Genomic DNA, 18,170 nt, shown 5'->3' with positions numbered 1-18,170 from the left:
GACCGTTCCTGAGCCCTGGGTGTGAGGCCGATCTGCCAGTAGCCCGCCGTCAGGTCGAAGATACTAAGGTAGCGGGCGGCCCCCAGCCGGTCGATCAGCTCGTCTGCTCGGGGGATGGGATGAGCGTCGGTCCGGGTGACAGCGTTCAAGCCCCGGTAGTCGACGCAGAATCTCAGTGCAGGGGCGGTGCCGGGGGCAGCGGCCTTGGGAACTAATACAACCGGACTGGCCCAGGGACTGTCCGAGGGCTCGATGACCCCGATCGTGAGCATCTTGGCCACTTCCTCCTGTATGCAGGCCCGTACCCGATCTGGTACGCGGTAGGCCCGGTGCCGGACAGGGGGACTGTCCCCAGTGTCTACGTCGTGCAAACACCAAGGGGTGACCCCGGGGGTGAGTGAGAACAGGGCAGCGAACTGCAGCAGGAGGTCCCGGCAGTCCTGGCGTTGCTCCGCAGTGAGGGCGTCGGAGAGCCGGACCCCATCCACGGAGCCGTCCTTCTCCTGAGTCTTTAAGAGATCCGGGAGGGGCTCGGAGTCTTCTTCTGTACCACTGTCGGTCGCCATCAGGAGGCTTAGTTCGGAGCGCACAAAGTGTGGTTTGAGCCGGTTGGTGTGGAGGACCCGCAGGGGGTTCCGGGTGGACCCCATGTCGATGAGGTAAGTGACGGGGCTTTTACGCTCGACCACTTTGAAGGGCCCCGTCCACTTGTCTTGCAGGGCACATGGTTCGGTGGGGGACATCACCCAGACTTGCTGCCCAGGCTCGAACTCAACGGAGGAGGCATTGTGGTCATACCACCTTTTCATGTCCTCCTGACTGGCCTCGAGGTTCGCCTTGGCCATCTCCCTGAAGCGCCGGGTCTGGTTTCGTAGGGCCAGGATGTATTTGAAGACGTCGGGAGGGGTCGTTAAGGGGGCCATCTCCCAACCTTCCTTGACTAGGCTGAGGGGCCCTCGCACAGGGTGCCCGTACAAGAGTTCGAAAGGGCTAAAGCCGAGGGAATTCTGGGGGACTTCTCGGTAGGCGAAGAGGAGGCACGGGAGCAGCACATCCCACAGGCGACGGAGAGGCTCTTCCAATCCCCCAATCATCCCCTTGAGGGTGCGGTTAAAACGCTCCACTAGTCCGTTCCCTTGGGGGTGATAGGGGGTCGTGAATCTGTAGGTGACCCCGCATTGTTGCCAGAGGGACTTCATGTATTTAGATATGAAATTCGTACCTCGGTCGCTGACAACTTCTCGGGGGAAACCTACCCTGGAGAAGATCCCCATCAGGGCCCGGCCAACCACCGGAGCTGTCACTGTCCGTAGGGGCACCGCCTCGGGGTAGCGGGTGGCATGGTCCACTAGTACCAAGATGAACCTGTGTCCTTGTGCCGTGCGGGGGTCCAGAGGCCCCACAATGTCTATCCCCACCCTCTCGAACGGGGTGGTGACCACCGGGAAGGGTTGCAGAGGGGCCTTCAGCTTCCGTCCACTCTTCCCGCTGGCTTGGCACGTGGGGCAAGATCGGCAGTGGTTCAGGACGTCATTCCTCATTTTTGGCCAGAAAAAGTGGGTCACCAGGCGACTGTATGTTTTGTCCTGGCCCAGGTGTCCAGCCAGGGGGACATCGTGGGCCAGGTTGAGCAGAAAGTCTCGGAAGCGGAGCGGTACCACCAGAACTCGACCGGCCCCCAGCTCGGCGATTCTTTGCTCGCTGTAGAGCAGGTCGTTGTCCCAGTAGACCCAGTGGGTTCCGGTGGTGTCCCCTGCGTTTTGGGTATCGGCTTGTTGGCGGAGTCCCTCGAGGGAGGGACAGGTCTTTTGTTCCTGGCGGAACTGTTCTTGGGTGGGCCCCCCCTCTTGACGCCACTGAGCCAGATCCGGAAGGTCCTGGGGTTGTGCGTCTGCTTCGACAGTCGGGTCCGGGAGGTCGGCCTCGCTGTCGTCCTCGACGGGGGCAACCGGGGGCGGAGGTGCCGGCCATTCGGTTTCTTCTGATCGGGGGGTGGCCCGGGCGGCCATGGATCGGGTGGTTATGCAGGCCCAGTCCGGGAGGCCCAGCATCCCCAGGTGCTCTCTTTTCTCGACGGTGGCCCACGGGGAACTCTCGAGGTCATTCCCCAGGAGGCAGTCCACGGGGGCATCGTCCCGGACCGTCACCTTCAGTAGGCCGGAGACCCCTCCCCATTCAAACGGGACGCAGGCCATCTTACACATACTCTCAGAGTTATCTGCCGAGCGGACGGGGCAGAGAATGTTCGGCAGGATCTGCTCGGGCTTCACCAGATGACAGCGGACGGCCGTCACGCTGGCGCCGGTGTCACGCAAGGCCTCGGCTCTCTGTCCATTAATGGTCACCCACTGACCGTATTTTCTGGTGTTGGCGGGTAGGGGAGCCCGCGGAACCATGTCTCTTCCCCCTAGGCATGCCAGGACCATGGCGGCCGGTTCCCACCCTTGCTGGGCCGGCTCGTACTCTTCGGGTCCCTCCGAGGTTTGCTCTTCCCCTAGGGCAGCGGCCGCCACCTGGCGGGGCTTGGGCGTTTGATTTAGCGGGCAGTTCGGGTCATTGGCGTAGTGGCCTAGTCGCTGGCACCGGTGGCACGTGACGTTGGCTCGGTACCCAGGCCGCAACGGGGGGTTGCCCCGGCCGGCCGGAGGTGGGGTGCTGGCCACGGGTGTTGTTGGTAAGGCGTCTCTCCCTCGCCCCTGGCCCCCTCCTCCTCCCCGAGGACGGTGCTGGCCTTGGTTGCCTCTGTTCTGGTCGTGGGGCCCTCTCCGGCCCACTCGGGTGCTTTCCCACCGGTCAGCTTCGGCGGCGAGCTGCCGGGGGTCGGTCAGCTTACTGTCGAGTAGGTGCTGCCGGAGCTCGACGAAACAGTTGTTTGACAGGTGCTCCCATACCATAAGGTTGAAGAGTTGTTCGTAAGTGGTGACCTGACTTCCCTTGATCCACCCTTCGAATGCCCGGCTGAAATAGTTCACGTATTCCACCCACGTTGTACCTGGGATCCTGGTGCAATCTCTGAACCTCTGGCGGTACATCTCGGGCGTGAGGCCGTAGCGGGTGAGGAGGGCAGCCTTCATGTGGTCGTAGGACGACATTTGGTGATCGGGGAGCTGCAGCAGGGCATCGCGACCCTCGTTGATAAATCTCCCCCAAAGTCCGGCTCCCCAATCACTCCGGTCGATTCGGTGGGAGGTCATTGCGATCTCATAGGCTTTAAACCACTGTTGTATGTCGTCTTCTCGGACATATTCGCGGACAACATCCTTGGGGATGTGAACTTTTTTCTCACTTGGCCCCGGGGTGTGTGGTCGCTCAGGCACCCCCAGTTCCTTATTCTGTTTGCGCAGTTCTATTTCCGCTAGTCGGCGCTCGTGCTCGAGCGTTATTTTTTTCTCTTCCAGCTCTCTCTGTCTCTGCTTCTCTTCTCGTTCCTCTCGAAGCCGCATATGCTCGAGGTTAAGTTTCTGTTCAGCTAACTTGAGTTCCCCATCCATCTTGAGTCGTGCCATCTCCAACTCGTGTAATCTGACTCTGTCTCTTTCTCGGATCTCCTCTTGCGGAAGGCCCGTTCCCCGCTCCTCGGGAGCCGTGGCGTTCCCCTCTGGTGTGGTGCTGGTTTGGTCTGAGGTGACGCTGCTTTGGTCGGAGGGTCCTGTGACCCCCGTTTCTGTCCATGACTCCAGAGCGCGCTTTAGATCATCCTTGGTACTCAGGCCGGTGGTAGCAATGCCAAGTTCTATGCAAAATTGTCTCAGTTCGCGGTGGTTGTATTCTTCTAATTTCTCCATTTGGAATTTCTCGGTGGAGCTGCTATCTTTGGTCGACATCGTGTTTTTGTCGTGGGGTGAGCTACTCTCTGTACGTTTACGCGTTGATTCGGATCGCGCCGCTGGCCACCAATGTTAGAAAAGGTAGACGGACCGGGAGGGCCGGCCGGGGTCAGGGGGAGAGGTCTCCGGGGAGAGCCGTCTCCAGCGATCGTACAGACAAGTAACTTCCCCCCCACAGACAGGAATCACACAAGGATAAGGTTCAGTGTTCTTTATAGGTACGTAGTTATGATACGGTAGAATGGTACAAGGAGGTCTGGACGCCGGGGTCCCCTCGATTAGAGTCTCGTAAGGTAGGGAAGGGGGTAGCGGGTCAGTCTATTTACCAATCAGGTAGTTCGGATGAGGTGATGATGAGCTCACAATCCTCAAGCTTGGTGTTTAGGTGGTACGGTCCGCGGCAGCGCCAGCAGGTCCCGGTAAGGATGGTTGATACAACGGGCCGCGGCAGCGCCAGCAGGTCCCCGGAAGGTGTACGGTCCGCGGCAGCGCCAGCAGGTCCCGGTGAGGATGGTCGTTACAACGGGCCGCGGCAGCGCCAGCAGGTCCCCGGAAGATGTACGGTCCGCGGCAGCGCCAGCAGGTCCCGGTGAGGATGGTCGTTACAACGGGCCGCGGCAGCGCCAGCAGGTCCCAGGAAGATGAAGGTAGCAGAAGGCCGCGGCAGCGCCAGCAGGCAGGACGATGGTTCACAAGAGCGGGCTACGGCAGCGCCAGTAGACCGTCAGGGTTGAGTTCACTCGGTGTCTCTCGACTCCAGGATACAACTGCCTTCCTGCTCCGGAGCTGTCTTAGTTATAGGGCTGGTGCCCTTTGATGTCCGGACCCTCGCACTTGGAGGTCGGAGGGTCCGGGATGAAGGTGTCCAGACACCCAGCAGGGGGTGGAGCCAGCGCCTGGGGGCTGCTGGAGGCGATCGGCACCTGGCGGGGGAAGAGCTCTTGACGCTTCGTTCTCCCATTGACCTGCCAAGTGGTCCGCTCACCTCCTGGGTGGATGGTGGTGCCGGGATGTCGGGGCCGGCCAGGCCCGGGGTTAGGGTCGAGGTGAGGCCACGCGGCCGAGTGGTGCAGGGCCCAAGATGGCGGCCTGACCTGGCCGGGGAAGCCGGTGGGGCTGGACCCCGTGATGAGTAGGGGTCCGAGGGCAGAGGGTCCGTCGGGAGACGGAGTACAGGGGCTTGTCACGGGGGTATGCCGGGTGGGCCGGAGCTCGGGCCCTGTCGTGCGGGGGGGGAGCCAGCCCTCTGTGTGGCCTGTCCAACAAGTAGCAATTCCTAAGATCGATTGGGAGAGCATTCCAAAGCTTAGGTCCCAGGTAGGAGAAAGAATGGCCCCTCAAACGGACAAGACAAAACCTGGGAACTGAAAACAGTGAGAGACTGGAGGATCTCAACTGTCGAGCTGGCACATAAGGTGTTAGCAATCTTTGAATGTAAGAGGGAGTAAGGTCACATTTGGCCCGATATAGGTAACTTAGGGCATTAAACTTGATGTGTTTATTGACTTTGAGCCAATGAAGTTGATAGAGCAGAGGTGAAGCAAAAGCGCATCTATGCAGATGGAAAAGAAGATGCACTGCTGCATTCTGAATAACCTGAAACTGGTGGACTGAGGCTTTATCTGCACCCAGATACAGCACATTGTAGTCCAGCCTGGATATTACCAGAGCCTGCAAGACTGATCTGTGAGCTGACGATGAAATCAGCCTGAGGAGTTTTTTAATCCATTTAAGAACAGCAAAGCATGATGCCATGACCCTAGACACCTGGGATTTGAGGGAAAGGTTTTTTATCAATAATAAAACCCAGGTTTTTTACTTTAGAGACCGAGGCAGGCAAAACGCCCAGAGTATCAGGCCAACGTTTGATTCCTCAAAGCTCAGGATTATTACCCAGAATGAGCACCTCTGTTTTACTGCCATTTAGCTTCAGGACATTACTGGTCATCCACAAGGAGACATTACTCAAGCCAGGCTGAAGCAGGGAAGGATTTTGATGCTGAGCGGTAGAGAGTGAAAAGATAATCTGCGTATCGTCAGCATAAGAAAAGATAGTCAATCCCAACTTCTCAGTAATGTCTGCCAGAGTGCGAACAGAAATGTTAAAAAGCAAAGGGCTCAAAATTGATCCCTGAGGCACTCTAGAGGTTAAAGCTAGAGTATTAGATCTAATGTCATCCGAAAAGACCTGGAAAGTTCAGGCTTTTAAAAAGGAGATTAACCACCTCAAAGCCAAACCCTCAATGCCAGAGGCTTTAAGACGGTCTGTCAGAACTGACTGTGCCACCGTGTTGAAATCCGCACTCAAATCTATCAGAACGAGGGCAGCAGTACCCCCGGACTCGAGTTTTTGCGTGAGATATTCAGGGCCCCAAAAAAGAGCAGATTCAGTACTGTGGCCTGGTCTAAAACCAGACTGGGATGGGTTCAGCAAATTACGAGTTGTGGTAAAAGAAGAAAGTTGAACGCTAATATGCCTTTCCGAAATTTTAGAAAACATTATCAAAAGTGATATTGGGCATAAATTTGACCAACGGAGAGGATCAAAAACTTCCTTTTTTTAATAGGGGATGGACAAGTGCATGTTTCCAGCTTTGAGGTACCGATCCTGCACTTAAGGAAGTATTGAGAAAGTTAAGCATCACAGTAAGGGCAGGCTCGTCCAAAAGACTAGTTTTAGAGGGAAGGAGGGGATCATGAGGTGAACCGGACTTAATAAATCTCAACCACAGCTGCAGGAGAGACAAATCCAAAGGGAGCCATGACCTGATCTGTGTGGATTCCACAGACTCATGAACCTGGGGGAAGAATTCAAGGTGCCCCTCAGTTTGGATTATAGGAAACGTTAGATTCCCTTGTTGGGAGGCATCAGCATCAGCCATGGATTGACTTGACTTTATTATAAAAGAACATTACTAGCTCATTGCATTAATGTTGGGAAAGTGAGAGGGCAGGAAAGTACTAGCTGCCAAGAGTTTATTTACAACTTTAAACCAAGTTTTCTGGTAGTTTTGGGAGCTAGAAATCTTCTCAGTGAAGAAGGTTGCACGAGCCGAGTATGATATTTTTTTAATGCTCCCGAAATATCTGACTTCGCATCAGGTAAATTGTGTTTTCTCCACTGTCTTTCTAAGGCTTTGCAGCGTTTTTTTTCCTGTTTTAGAGAATCAGTAAACCAGGGGGCAGGAGGATGCATTCTGAGCTGTGGATTTACTGAAAGAGGTAGGGCAGAATCGATGGCCTCCGTAAGCCAATAATGCACGGAAAGCTGGTCTTGGTCTGGTAGTAGGCATACATAGGTAAATAAGTCATCATTATCTCCCATAGCAAGGAGGGCATTAGACAGTTTTCACTGCCCTTTATGGCACCGGTTTTCCTGGTGGTGACAGGAAGTGAACTCTGACCTTTATGTCTACCCATCTAAATTAGGTGGGTTGACATAGAGGTCAGCCTCTGTGAGCCCTTACTCAAGCAGGCCGCCGGAGGGGTGAAACCATAGTGGAAACAAAGTGGTTTCTGCCATGGTCCGACCTATGGTCCACCCACATCTAAATTTGGCAGGGGATCGTCATCATGGCAGAAAGGATTCTCCATTGCAATAGTGACTGAGTATTCTCAACAGCAAGATTTAAATCAGCCCCTAAGTCAGAGAGTAAAACCTCCGACCGGAACAAGCCTAATTTCTGTATCCAATTAGTGCTCAGCCTTACATTGCACCCAGGTCCTGATGAAGCACACCTGGAAGACCACGGTTACCTCTTTACTCTTTTCTGTGCTATTTTTATTTAAAACTTTAAAATACATATCTTTGGTTCACCTTATTGGGTTTTTGTCTTTTTGGTGTCATGTTACTCATTAAGTTGCTCTCAATTTTTATAAATTAGAGGGCAATTTTAATTTGATTGTGTTTAGGACTTATTAACTGTTCGATACTTCTGAATAGCTTACACAATTGTTAAGTCTGTCTGCTCTGTTTCACAGCAACCAGGGGTTGAGCCCAGGTTTAAATTATTAAAGCCTTTTCTGGACCGAACAAAAATAGAGACCATATTACTTGAGGTGGACTACCATCCATCCCACCTAATAATTCACTTTCTCACAATTTTCTGTGCTTTCAATGAAAGATGAGTCCTATTGCAGAAGGAAGGATAAGCTGAATAGAATGAATTAGAAACACTAGGAAGAAATGTTAGTGTGCAGTGTCACCAACAACGAGTGTCACATGGGAGGAACTAGTGGAAAAGTGGGCAATGGTGAAGGTTTTCTCTAAATCTAATGCCAGCTCACTAGCCTAGCATTCTTTTATGGCGAAGTTTTACAAGCATTGGCCCCTATGCTTAAAAGTAGTGACGGATGTCAAGTCACCAAAATTCCAGTGGTAAAGTGAGTGACATTAAATACTCATTGACTCATGATAATGTCTCCTGGCTGACCCCCTGGTCCCATCCTTAAACACTCAGCTGCGCAGTATTTGCTGCTGTCCAGTTAAAGAACGGGGAAGGGGTGAAAACTACAGGAAGCAAAGAGGGCTACATGAGCCGTGTTTACATTCTCTTCCGCCTGCTCGCATGACCGTAAAAAGTAGCGGTAGTACCAACACGAGAACTAAGGGAGAAACTCAGGGAACCAGGTGCCCCTGCCTTCTTCTAATTGCCTCCCGTCCGGGTGACTTTGACCACAACTAAGGCAGTGTTTTCGAGGAGGACTTTAACTTGCACTTGCAGCCTTGATGGCCGCGTGATCTGCTCCGATGTACCCGGCAGAGGTGAATGGAGGGTACATAAACATGTTGTTTTGTTCCATACCGAGCAACCATAGCAACCAGCCTGCATGTAACAGAAAAGTAAAAGCATAGATTATAAGAGGCGAAGAGTTAACTGACAGCTTGGGAAGATGAAAGGCAGGTAATGCAATCCTGACTAATAAAAAGGCACAAACAGTATTTGGTTGAGTGCTTCAAGGCGAAATAAAAATACATTGCTGAGTAAAACAAATTCACAGAAGGAAGAAGGAGACATTCTGAGACAATAATGCAGAGGACACTCGCTCAGGGAAGGCTAAATGTGCTAAATGCTTCAAAAGTGAAAAGTGGGCCTTAGTTTTAAGTGCATTAATTTTATTCTGTGACCTCTTTCATGAGCATCGAAATAAAGGAAAATCAGTGTCTTCCAGTTTTAAGCTTTAGGGACTATAGACAAGGCCGTGTTTAGTTTGTTTTTTAAGTAACAGTATGACGGCACAAAGCTATAGGTCTCGGTTTTAAGCCAGTGCAATGCTTACATTTATTGCTCCTTCATTCAAGTTCATAATCATCACCAAGAAGTTAAGTTGAAGATAATAACGGTTTGCCTAGGTTCGAACTATAGAAATACCCTTTTACGTACGTACGTACATACATACATACATACATACATACATACATTCAATGTGGTATTGATTGGAATTAGAATGTTTAGGTTTGCCTTTCACGAATTAATGGTGAGGGCCACTACATTTACATGATTCAATGACCACTAGCTTATCACAGAATTATAGACCAATTTTTGTTTCGTAATTTGCAACACAGTTTGTATTATTTGAAGATTTCATCAAAACTATTTCTTGCTTAAATAGATAAAAATACAACTGCCAGGTCAGTAGTGAGCCTGTTGGAAAAGAACCCGGGCCGGGTAGGCAAAGCCGGACCCGATAGGGGCCCGGGCAAAACGCCGTCCGGGGGCGGCGCCCCTCCCCCGGCCAACCCCCTCAGGGATTTGAATAAGGGCTAGGCCGACGGGTGCCAGGATTGGCCCCGAAGGCGTGAGCGAGCCCCCCCCAATCAGGGGTCGTGCTCGAGGGCCAGGGGGGGGAATAAAAGGGGGGTCACCGGGATAGGTGTTCACAAATCCCCCCCCCGGGCCAAGGGCGAACAAAGAAGAAATCGGCGCGGGCTCACCTGGAGGCAACCTGCGGCGGCAGCGGTGAACGGACTTTGGCGCCTAAAAATCCACGGACTCGGACGGCGGAGGATCCAGCGAGGAAGCAGCCCACGCTTTGCCGAGGCCCGGGACACGAGCCTCCTTCAGCCTCCGACCAGGAATCCTCACCAGCAGAAAGGCGGAGGGACGCAGCCGCCCCCATCGCAGGCAGCGGGAAAAGGCAGCTAGCACTGAAGGAGCCCCGAGGACGGCGGAAACGGGACTAACACCAACCGCGAGCTGCCCGGCTTCAGCGCAGCATCTCAGGCAGCTTCCCTCCCGCACGTTGGTCTACACACGCTTCCGCCTTCGTCAGTGACACCAGCGGAGGGGAGGGAGTTGGAGAAGGGCGCGCCCCCTTAAAGGGACAGTACACGGCGGGAGGAGACAAAAAGCAAGTTACCTCGGCACGAAGGAGAGGAGAACCGGGAAGGAGGATGGCAAGCAGGAAAGGGGCGACAGGAAGGAAGAAGCAGCCCCCTGCCCGCTTCAGGGAACTGCAGGAGCAGCCGGCCACGAGGACAGCAGACACAAGGAAGCGCAAGGAGGACGATCTGGACGAGGATCTATTGGACATGCTGGAACAGGCAAGGGCACTGGTGGCGCTGAAGGGCAGGAGCTGGATGGAGCAGCAGATCAAAGAAGCCCCCCCTGGGAAAGGGAGACGACGGAGCCAGGTTCCCACACCGCCACCAAAGAGAGCAAAGAAGGGGGGGTCTGCAGCCAACACGGCGCCCCCCCACAGGAGCAAAACACGGGCAAACAACGAGGGAACCCCGTCGCAAGCATCCAGGAGGAAGACCCAACCAGCAGCGGTGCAGGTGTGCAGCTTGGACTCGGACGAGAGCAGCGAGGGCGAGGGGTCTGTGGCCAACACGGCGGCCCCGCAAGAAGGACCCACGCAGAGCACCCTGGGTAAGCATGGACTACCACGCAGCGCTCGGGGGCAGCCAGGGGGACTGGGGCCACAAAGCAGAAAGGGGCCACAGGCTGAGGCAGGTACTGATCACAGCGCGTCAGGAAGGGGGCCGTGGCACACACAATCGCCCTGGCAAGCAGGCGCAGGCCTGGGGGAGGCCTGGCCGGGGGGGGGCGATGCAACCTCCACCCTGGGTGCCCTGGTGGCAATGGCCAGGAAGTGGGGTCCCATTCCCAGGGAATGCACCTTGGACCGCAGGGGGGCCAACAAGGAGCCGGGCGGCGGACAGAGCAGCCAAACAAGGGCCACAGGCAGCCGGGGGGGCAGACGAGGAGCCCACAGGGGGCAGCCAGGGAGAGGGGGCAGAGGCGGTGCAAGCACGACAGGAGCACGCAGGGGCCAGGACGGGGGAGGGCGCAGCCACAGCCGGGATAGGCGAGGGCAAACCAGCAAGCGAGTATATGCGCCCATCCCCAAGCGACCCTCCCACGACAACAAGGTTGCTGGGTCTGGCAAACCTCATCCCACTCACGGTGAAGGAGAGAATCTGGAGGAAGGAATTTATAGACATATTTTCCCTGCTTGAGGTGAGGCAGGCAGGCTTGGATCTAACCACACAGGACAGGAAAGACGAAGACAGGAGGGGCCCCAGGAAACCCAGGGTGGACAGAAGCATAGAAAACTGGTTGAAAGCCTTTAGGACATTAGCATGCGTATTTATTGAAAAATTTCCAGAGTGCGCAGCGGCGCTGATCCTATATGAGCAGAAGGTGCACGAGGCGCAGCAGCAGTTCCAAGGGAATGCATGGCTACAATACGATGAGGGTTTCAGGGAGAAAATGCAGGTATGGCCAACGATAGGCTGGGACTGCCAAGACATGGAGGGCTATTCCAAACACATGGTGGCGGCCAGAGAAGGTGTGGGGGTGAAAGAGTCTACTTTTCGCCCCTACGTGAGTAAGGGCAAATTTGAAGGGTACGGGAAGGATCACAAGGGAAGGGGACAAACAGCCACGAAATCCAACAAGACGTGTTGGAAGTTTGACAAGGATGAGTGCAAGTGGGGGGCCGCATGCAAATTCAAGCATGAGTGCGGGTCATGCGGGGGGAACCACCCTGCAATACGATGCCGGCGTCACACAGGGCAGGCAGCAGAGAAACCAAAAGCAGAACCAAAGAAATGAGGCGCAGGCCCCAACGGGGGGGGCCGGGGGAGAAGGGGGCGGGGGACAGGCGCTCCCTACACCCATAAGAACAGGTAGGCTATTGCAACTGTTAAACAGGTACCACAAACACACAGACAGGAAACTATTGGCGGAAGGGTTTACGCAAGGTTTCCCCATCCCATATTGCGGCCCTAAGGGGGCGCGGGAGAGCAATAATTTGAAATCAGTCAAAGACGACCCTGAGGCAGCAAAACAAAAGGTGGAAAAGGAGGTGGGGCTGGGCCGGGTGGCGGGCCCTTTTCCCACTCCGCCGCTGGAGGACATGGTGATATCCCCGCTGGGATTAGTCCCCAAGAAGGAGCCAGGCAAATTCCGCTTGATTCACCACCTATCATACCCAGAGGGGGAGTCAGTCAACGACTGGTTGGATCAGGGAGCATGCTCGGTGGCCTATGCCTCGGTCGACGATGCTGTGGACCTGGTTAGACAGGAAGGGGCGGGGGCCCTCATGGCCAAGTCTGATATAGAATCAGCGTTTAGACTACTACCGGTGCACCCAGACAGCTATCACTTGTTGGGCTTTAGACTGGATGGGGGTTACTACTACGATAAGTGCCTCCCCATGGGCTGCGCAATCTCATGTGCACATTTCGAGGCCTTTAGCAGTTTCTTAGAGTGGGAACTGGGACAGCGGACGCCAAGTGGAGGGCGGGTCCACTACCTGGACGACTTCTTGTTCGTGGGTAGGGCAGACACGGAGGACTGCGCCAACCTCCTCAATAGTTTCAGGGCACTGACGCAGGAGCTCGGCATCCCGCTAGCCCACGAGAAAACCGAGGGTCCCACAACAAAGCTAACGTTCCTGGGGATAGAAGTGGACTCAGTGGCAGGGACATGCAAGCTGCCACCTGACAAGGTAGCGGACATGCTCAACGACATACGTAGATTGAGGCAACAGAAGAAGGCGACCCTGGGGGAGCTGCAACAGCTACTGGGGAAACTGAATTTTGCCATGAGAGTGATCCCAGCAGGACGCGCCTTTGCCCGGCGGATAGCCTGGCTCACGAGGGGCCTGGCACAGAGGCACCACAGGGTTCGCATTACGCAGGGAGTAAGGGACGACTTGGTCCAATGGGAGAGTTTTCTAACAGAGTTCAACGGCACCCTGATCTGGCGGGCCCCCTGGGCTCCGGCCTGTGAGGTGGAACTCTACACTGACGCAGCAGGGGGGTACGGCTTCGGGGCCCTGCTGGGGACGGCGTGGTCGGCAGGGGCATGGCCGGAGGCATGGCACGCAGCAGGGCTAACCACAAACATATCACTACTAGAACTGTTTCCCATTGTAGTAGCCTTCCACATCTGGGCCCCTCAACTAGCGAATAGACAGATCACTTTGTGGTCAGACAACCACGCAGTGGTGCAGGCGATCAATACAGGAGCGGCGCGTTGCCCAGCAGTAGCGGCCTTGCTGAGGAAGTTAGTGGGCTGCCAGTTGAGAGGGAACATTGCATTAAGGGCCAGGCACATTCCGGGCGTGGAAAACTTAGTGGCGGATGCTATTTCTCGTTTCCAGTGGGACAGATTCAGGAAGCTAGCCCCGGGCGCGGACGTGAAGATGACCCCGATGCCGGAGGAAGCGTGGGCATGGGTGGAAGCGGTTTGAGATGGTTGCTGGAGAATGCACTGGCCCCAAAGACCAACAGCCGGTACCGGAAATGCTGGGAAACGTTCAGGGCTAAAGCTGGTCTACAGAGGGGGCAATTGGCCGCAAAAAGGGACATCCTGGATTTCATCGATTGGGCTTTCAAGGAAGGGAAATCTAAATCCTGGGCACAAGCACATTTAAGTGCGGTAGCTTACTACACGAAATTGGCAGGGCAGGCCGACCAAACAGGGGCATTTGAATGCTGCATGGCCATGAAAGGGTGGGGTAGGTTACAGCGGGCACCGGAGGATGCAAGGCGCCCCATCCACTTCAGATTACTTCAGGCAATGCTGGGGGCCCTGGACGGGATATGCTCCTCGAGGCATGAAGTCAAGCTGTTCCGGGCAGCGTTTGCAGTAGCATTCTTCGGGGCATATAGGGTCAGCGAAGTGGTAGCCCCATCAGTGGTGGATGCAGGTGCAGCATGCATACAAAGAGAAGGGGTGGTCATGCAGGATGAACACATGGACATACTGCTAAGAAGGTCCAAGACGGACCAGACAGGCAAGGGTGTATGGACCAGATTGCGCTGCACGGACAATGCAGATCATTGCCCGGTATGTTTGCTAAAGAGGCACCTAGAGAGCGTGCAGGGGAAGACGGGGCCGCTATTTCAACACAGAGATGGATCTTTCCTCAGCCGCTTTCAGTTTATAGCGGTAATGAGGAAGGCATTGGAAGTTTTGGGCCTCCCCGCACGGGAATATGGGTCGCACTCCTTTAGGATTGGGGCGGCAACGACGGCGGCAGGGCTGGGCATGGGGGGGGGCGCTATTAAGGGGATAGGGCGGTGGGCATCCGGCGCGTACAAGCGTTACATACGCCCAGCATTATTCTAAGGCCTCCCCCCCCCCCTCTCTTCTAGGCTCGGACGCTGCACGCAAGAAGGTGTGGATCGTGGGGCACTCGTACGTTACGCGGGCACAGCGGTGGGCAGCGGCTAGACGGGACTTTGGCGGCATCTGGCTACGGGACACCGACATAGAATGGTGGGGGCGCCCCGGGATGAGATGGGGAGAGCTGCTGTCCATGGCGCAGGATACGCGACAGCGGGGCAGCAAGCCAGATGCAGTGGTGGTCCACTTGGGCGGGAATGACTTGGCAGCAATGGGGCGAAAGGCACTCTTGGAAGACATGCAGAAGGGCCTCACAGCATTAGCAAGAATGACACGCCCCGCGGACATAATTTTTTCACAAATCATCGTGCGGAGCACCTGGCGGGGGGCAATTGACCTGGGGGCGGTGGAAAAGTCTAGGAAAAAACTCAATATCACCATGGCAAAAGTATGTAAGGCGAATGGCTGGGGTTTCGTGCGGCATGGGTTCATAAACTTAAGATCCCCGGGGTATCACAGCGGAGACGGAGTTCACCTCACAGGGGTGGGTATGGATATGTTCCTGCTGAACATCGTGGGGGTTCTGGAGCAGAGGGGTTTCCTATGACAGTCGGGGGTAGGAGGCGGCTAGGGGGGAGCTCCCTCTGATCGAAAAACCATAGGGAGCGTGGCGGAGCTAGACAGACTAAATTAACAAAAGAAAGGGGAGAACCCAGTAGAAGATAGATGAGAGGCTCTCGCAATGCCTTGGGGATGCCGCACGGCAGGGGCACTGAGGGAGCCAAAAGGGCGGCACGCCGCCAACAAGGATTAGAGACAATACTCTCCCCATGACCCTTGGGATGCCTCACGGCAGGGGCTCAGAAGGAGACAAAAACAAAGGACCCAGTCACAAGAAGTGAAAGTAGATACACAAGAAAGGCCCTTGGGATGCCAGCCGGCAGGGGCCTCTGGGAGAAGGGAGGGCCCATGTAAGGTCACAGGGCGAGCGGGACGGCACTTGCGGCCCGGACAGGTCCAAACGGAGACCCGCCCAATCGGTAGCAAGCTGAAGCCTAAACCCGGAAGCAGGAAACGCAGAAAGGGTTCCCTCCCCTCCCAGTTGATTGATAGAACTGGGGCAAGAATAACCATGCAATATGTACATGACCATGAACAATGCGTTACGATTGTATAAAGTTTTTTTTGTGATATGAATAAACTGCGACCTTTTCAGGCACCCAACAGAAGTTGTCAGTGGTGATTTGAGGTAGCAGAGCATAGCAGGAGGGTAAGAGGGGGGGAAAGCAGGGAGGGGAGATCCGCCGCCTGGATGGGGTTAGAACCCGGGCCGGGTAGGCAAAGCCGGACCCGATAGGGGCCCGGGCAAAACGCCGTCCGGGGGCGGCGCCCCTCCCCCGGCCAACCCCCTCAGGGATTTGAATAAGGGCTAGGCCGACGGGTGCCAGGATTGGCCCCGAAGGCGTGAGCGAGCCCCCCCCAATCAGGGGTCGTGCTCGAGGGCCAGGGGGGGGAATAAAAGGGGGGTCACCGGGATAGGTGTTCACAAATCCCCCCCCCCGGGCCAAGGGCGAACAAAGAAGAAACCCACCCACCCACACCTAAGAGTCGGGCGTCGCAGCTGCAAGGTGGAGGGTAGCGGGGGAGCTAGACAGACTAAATTAACAAAAGAAAGGGGAGAACCCAGTAGAAGATAGATGAGAGGCTCTCGCAATGCCTTGGGGATGCCGCACGGCAGGGGCACTGAGGGAGCCAAAAGGGCGGCACGCCGCCAACAAGGATTAGAGACAATACTCTCCCCATGACCCTTGGGATGCCTCACGGCAGGGGCTCAGAAGGAGACAAAAACAAAGGACCCAGTCACAAGAAGTGAAAGTAGATACACAAGAAAGGCCCTTGGGATGCCAGCCGGCAGGGGCCTCTGGGAGAAGGGAGGGCCCATGTAAGGTCACAGGGCGAGCGGGACGGCACTTGCGGCCCGGACAGGTCCAAACGGAGACCCGCCCAATCGGTAGCAAGCTGAAGCCTAAACCCGGAAGCAGGAAACGCAGAAAGGGTTCCCTCCCCTCCCAGTTGATTGATAGAACTGGGGCAAGAATAACCATGCAATATGTACATGACCATGAACAATGCGTTACGATTGTATAAAGTTTTTTTTGTGATATGAATAAACTGCGACCTTTTCAGGCACCCAACAGAAGTTGTCAGTGGTGATTTGAGGTAGCAGAGCATAGCAGGAGGGTAAGAGGGGGGGAAAGCAGGGAGGGGAGATCCGCCGCCTGGATGGGGTTAGCATACCGGGTTTCCTCATCCTCTTCCGGCCCGTGTTATCCAGCCGCCGCATCTTCGTTTCGACCGCTGTGACGAAGGACGCTGAAAGCACCGAACCGCCGCGGTCGCCGCTTTCCCGCTGATTTCCAGCTCTTTACCAGGGGGTCCGACGGCCGTTCAGCCGCGGGCTTACGACTCCCTGCTGATTCAGCTACGGGGGGGGGGGGGAGAGGGGCACTGTCAAGCACTGTCAAGTGTTCTCAAGCCTTGGAACTTGGCCCTCGCTAGAGCTCCTGCTAGCCCTGATTCTTCTGGTAACCTATGCTGCCGCACTAACCCCCGGCCCGGACTGTGTGGTAGCAGGAGAGCGGACACAACCAGCGGGCCTTAACCCCCGAGCCCAGGTGGGAACTCCAGGGGCAGCAGTGGACGCTGAGCACAGCTTGGGAGGAGGTGTTGGGTGTGGTGTGAGCGCAGCCGCCATTAGCAGGAGGCTGCTAAGAGTGATCCCAGGGTGAAGCAGCAGAAGCGGCTCAACTAGTCCGGGTAAAGATTGCGGCTCCACCCAGTGTGCCCAGCTCGCTCGTCCCCTTGGACTCAATGTCGCTAATCATACTCACCCTCCCTCCTCTCAGGGACAGCTGCCATGGAGGCAGCCACGGAAGCCTTTACACCACATTGCAGTGACAACCAAGGAGCAGGGTTCGGTAAGGAGACGCATAGACAACTAGGTCGCCTGACATAATCAGCATCCCTGCGGCAGCATACTGAGAGTGGTAAGGTGTGACAGAGAAAGCGGTGTGTGGTCGGCTGTGAGCTCTGCTGCCATTAGAAGGCAGTGGCTGAGTGTGTGCCCAGGCGGGGTGGCAGAAGCGGCCCAGCTAGGTCTGGGTACGGCTTGCTGCCTCGTTGAGTGTGCCCTGCTCGACATTGTCTCCTTCCCCCACCCCAGTGCACCCTGACCCAGTCACACCTCTCTTAGCCATAGCATGATAACTTTTCCCTTAAAACAGGAGAGCAACATAGGTTTGGATTGTAAAACCGGACAAAGTAGCAAGGGTAGACACTCACTCACCATCATAATTACTGTTTACTAGTCTAGGCAAGCCCAGCCCTGCCCAGACATCATTAATCAGTCAGAGCAATGAGATCAGGCAGGACAAGGAAGAATCCACCACAACCAACAAAGCGGAACTATAAGTCAAAACCACATTCTAAAGGAACAGCATCCACCCAGGGTGGTTCACCAAAGTTACCGCGGAATCAAGAAGCAGCACTAATGTTTCCAACCTACTCAATCTTCGGTGCCAGAGCAGCTTAATGCAAACAACGCAAATACACAATTATCCGCACATAGACCTGGACTTAATGTCAAGGATTGACGTAAGGTCTGACAATAGACTGATTACTATCAGTGACGCAGAAAAACCCCAAAATCACTCCACTCTGAGACAACAGTTAAAGCAAAACAATAAGAATGAGGATACCT

The sequence above is a fragment of the Triturus cristatus genome, chromosome 2_2 (genome assembly GCF_964204655.1).
Source record: "Triturus cristatus chromosome 2_2, aTriCri1.1, whole genome shotgun sequence".
NCBI lineage: Eukaryota > Metazoa > Chordata > Amphibia > Caudata > Salamandridae > Triturus > Triturus cristatus.
The sequence above is the reverse complement of the archived record's forward strand: the minus strand, read 5'-3'. Positions refer to the sequence as shown.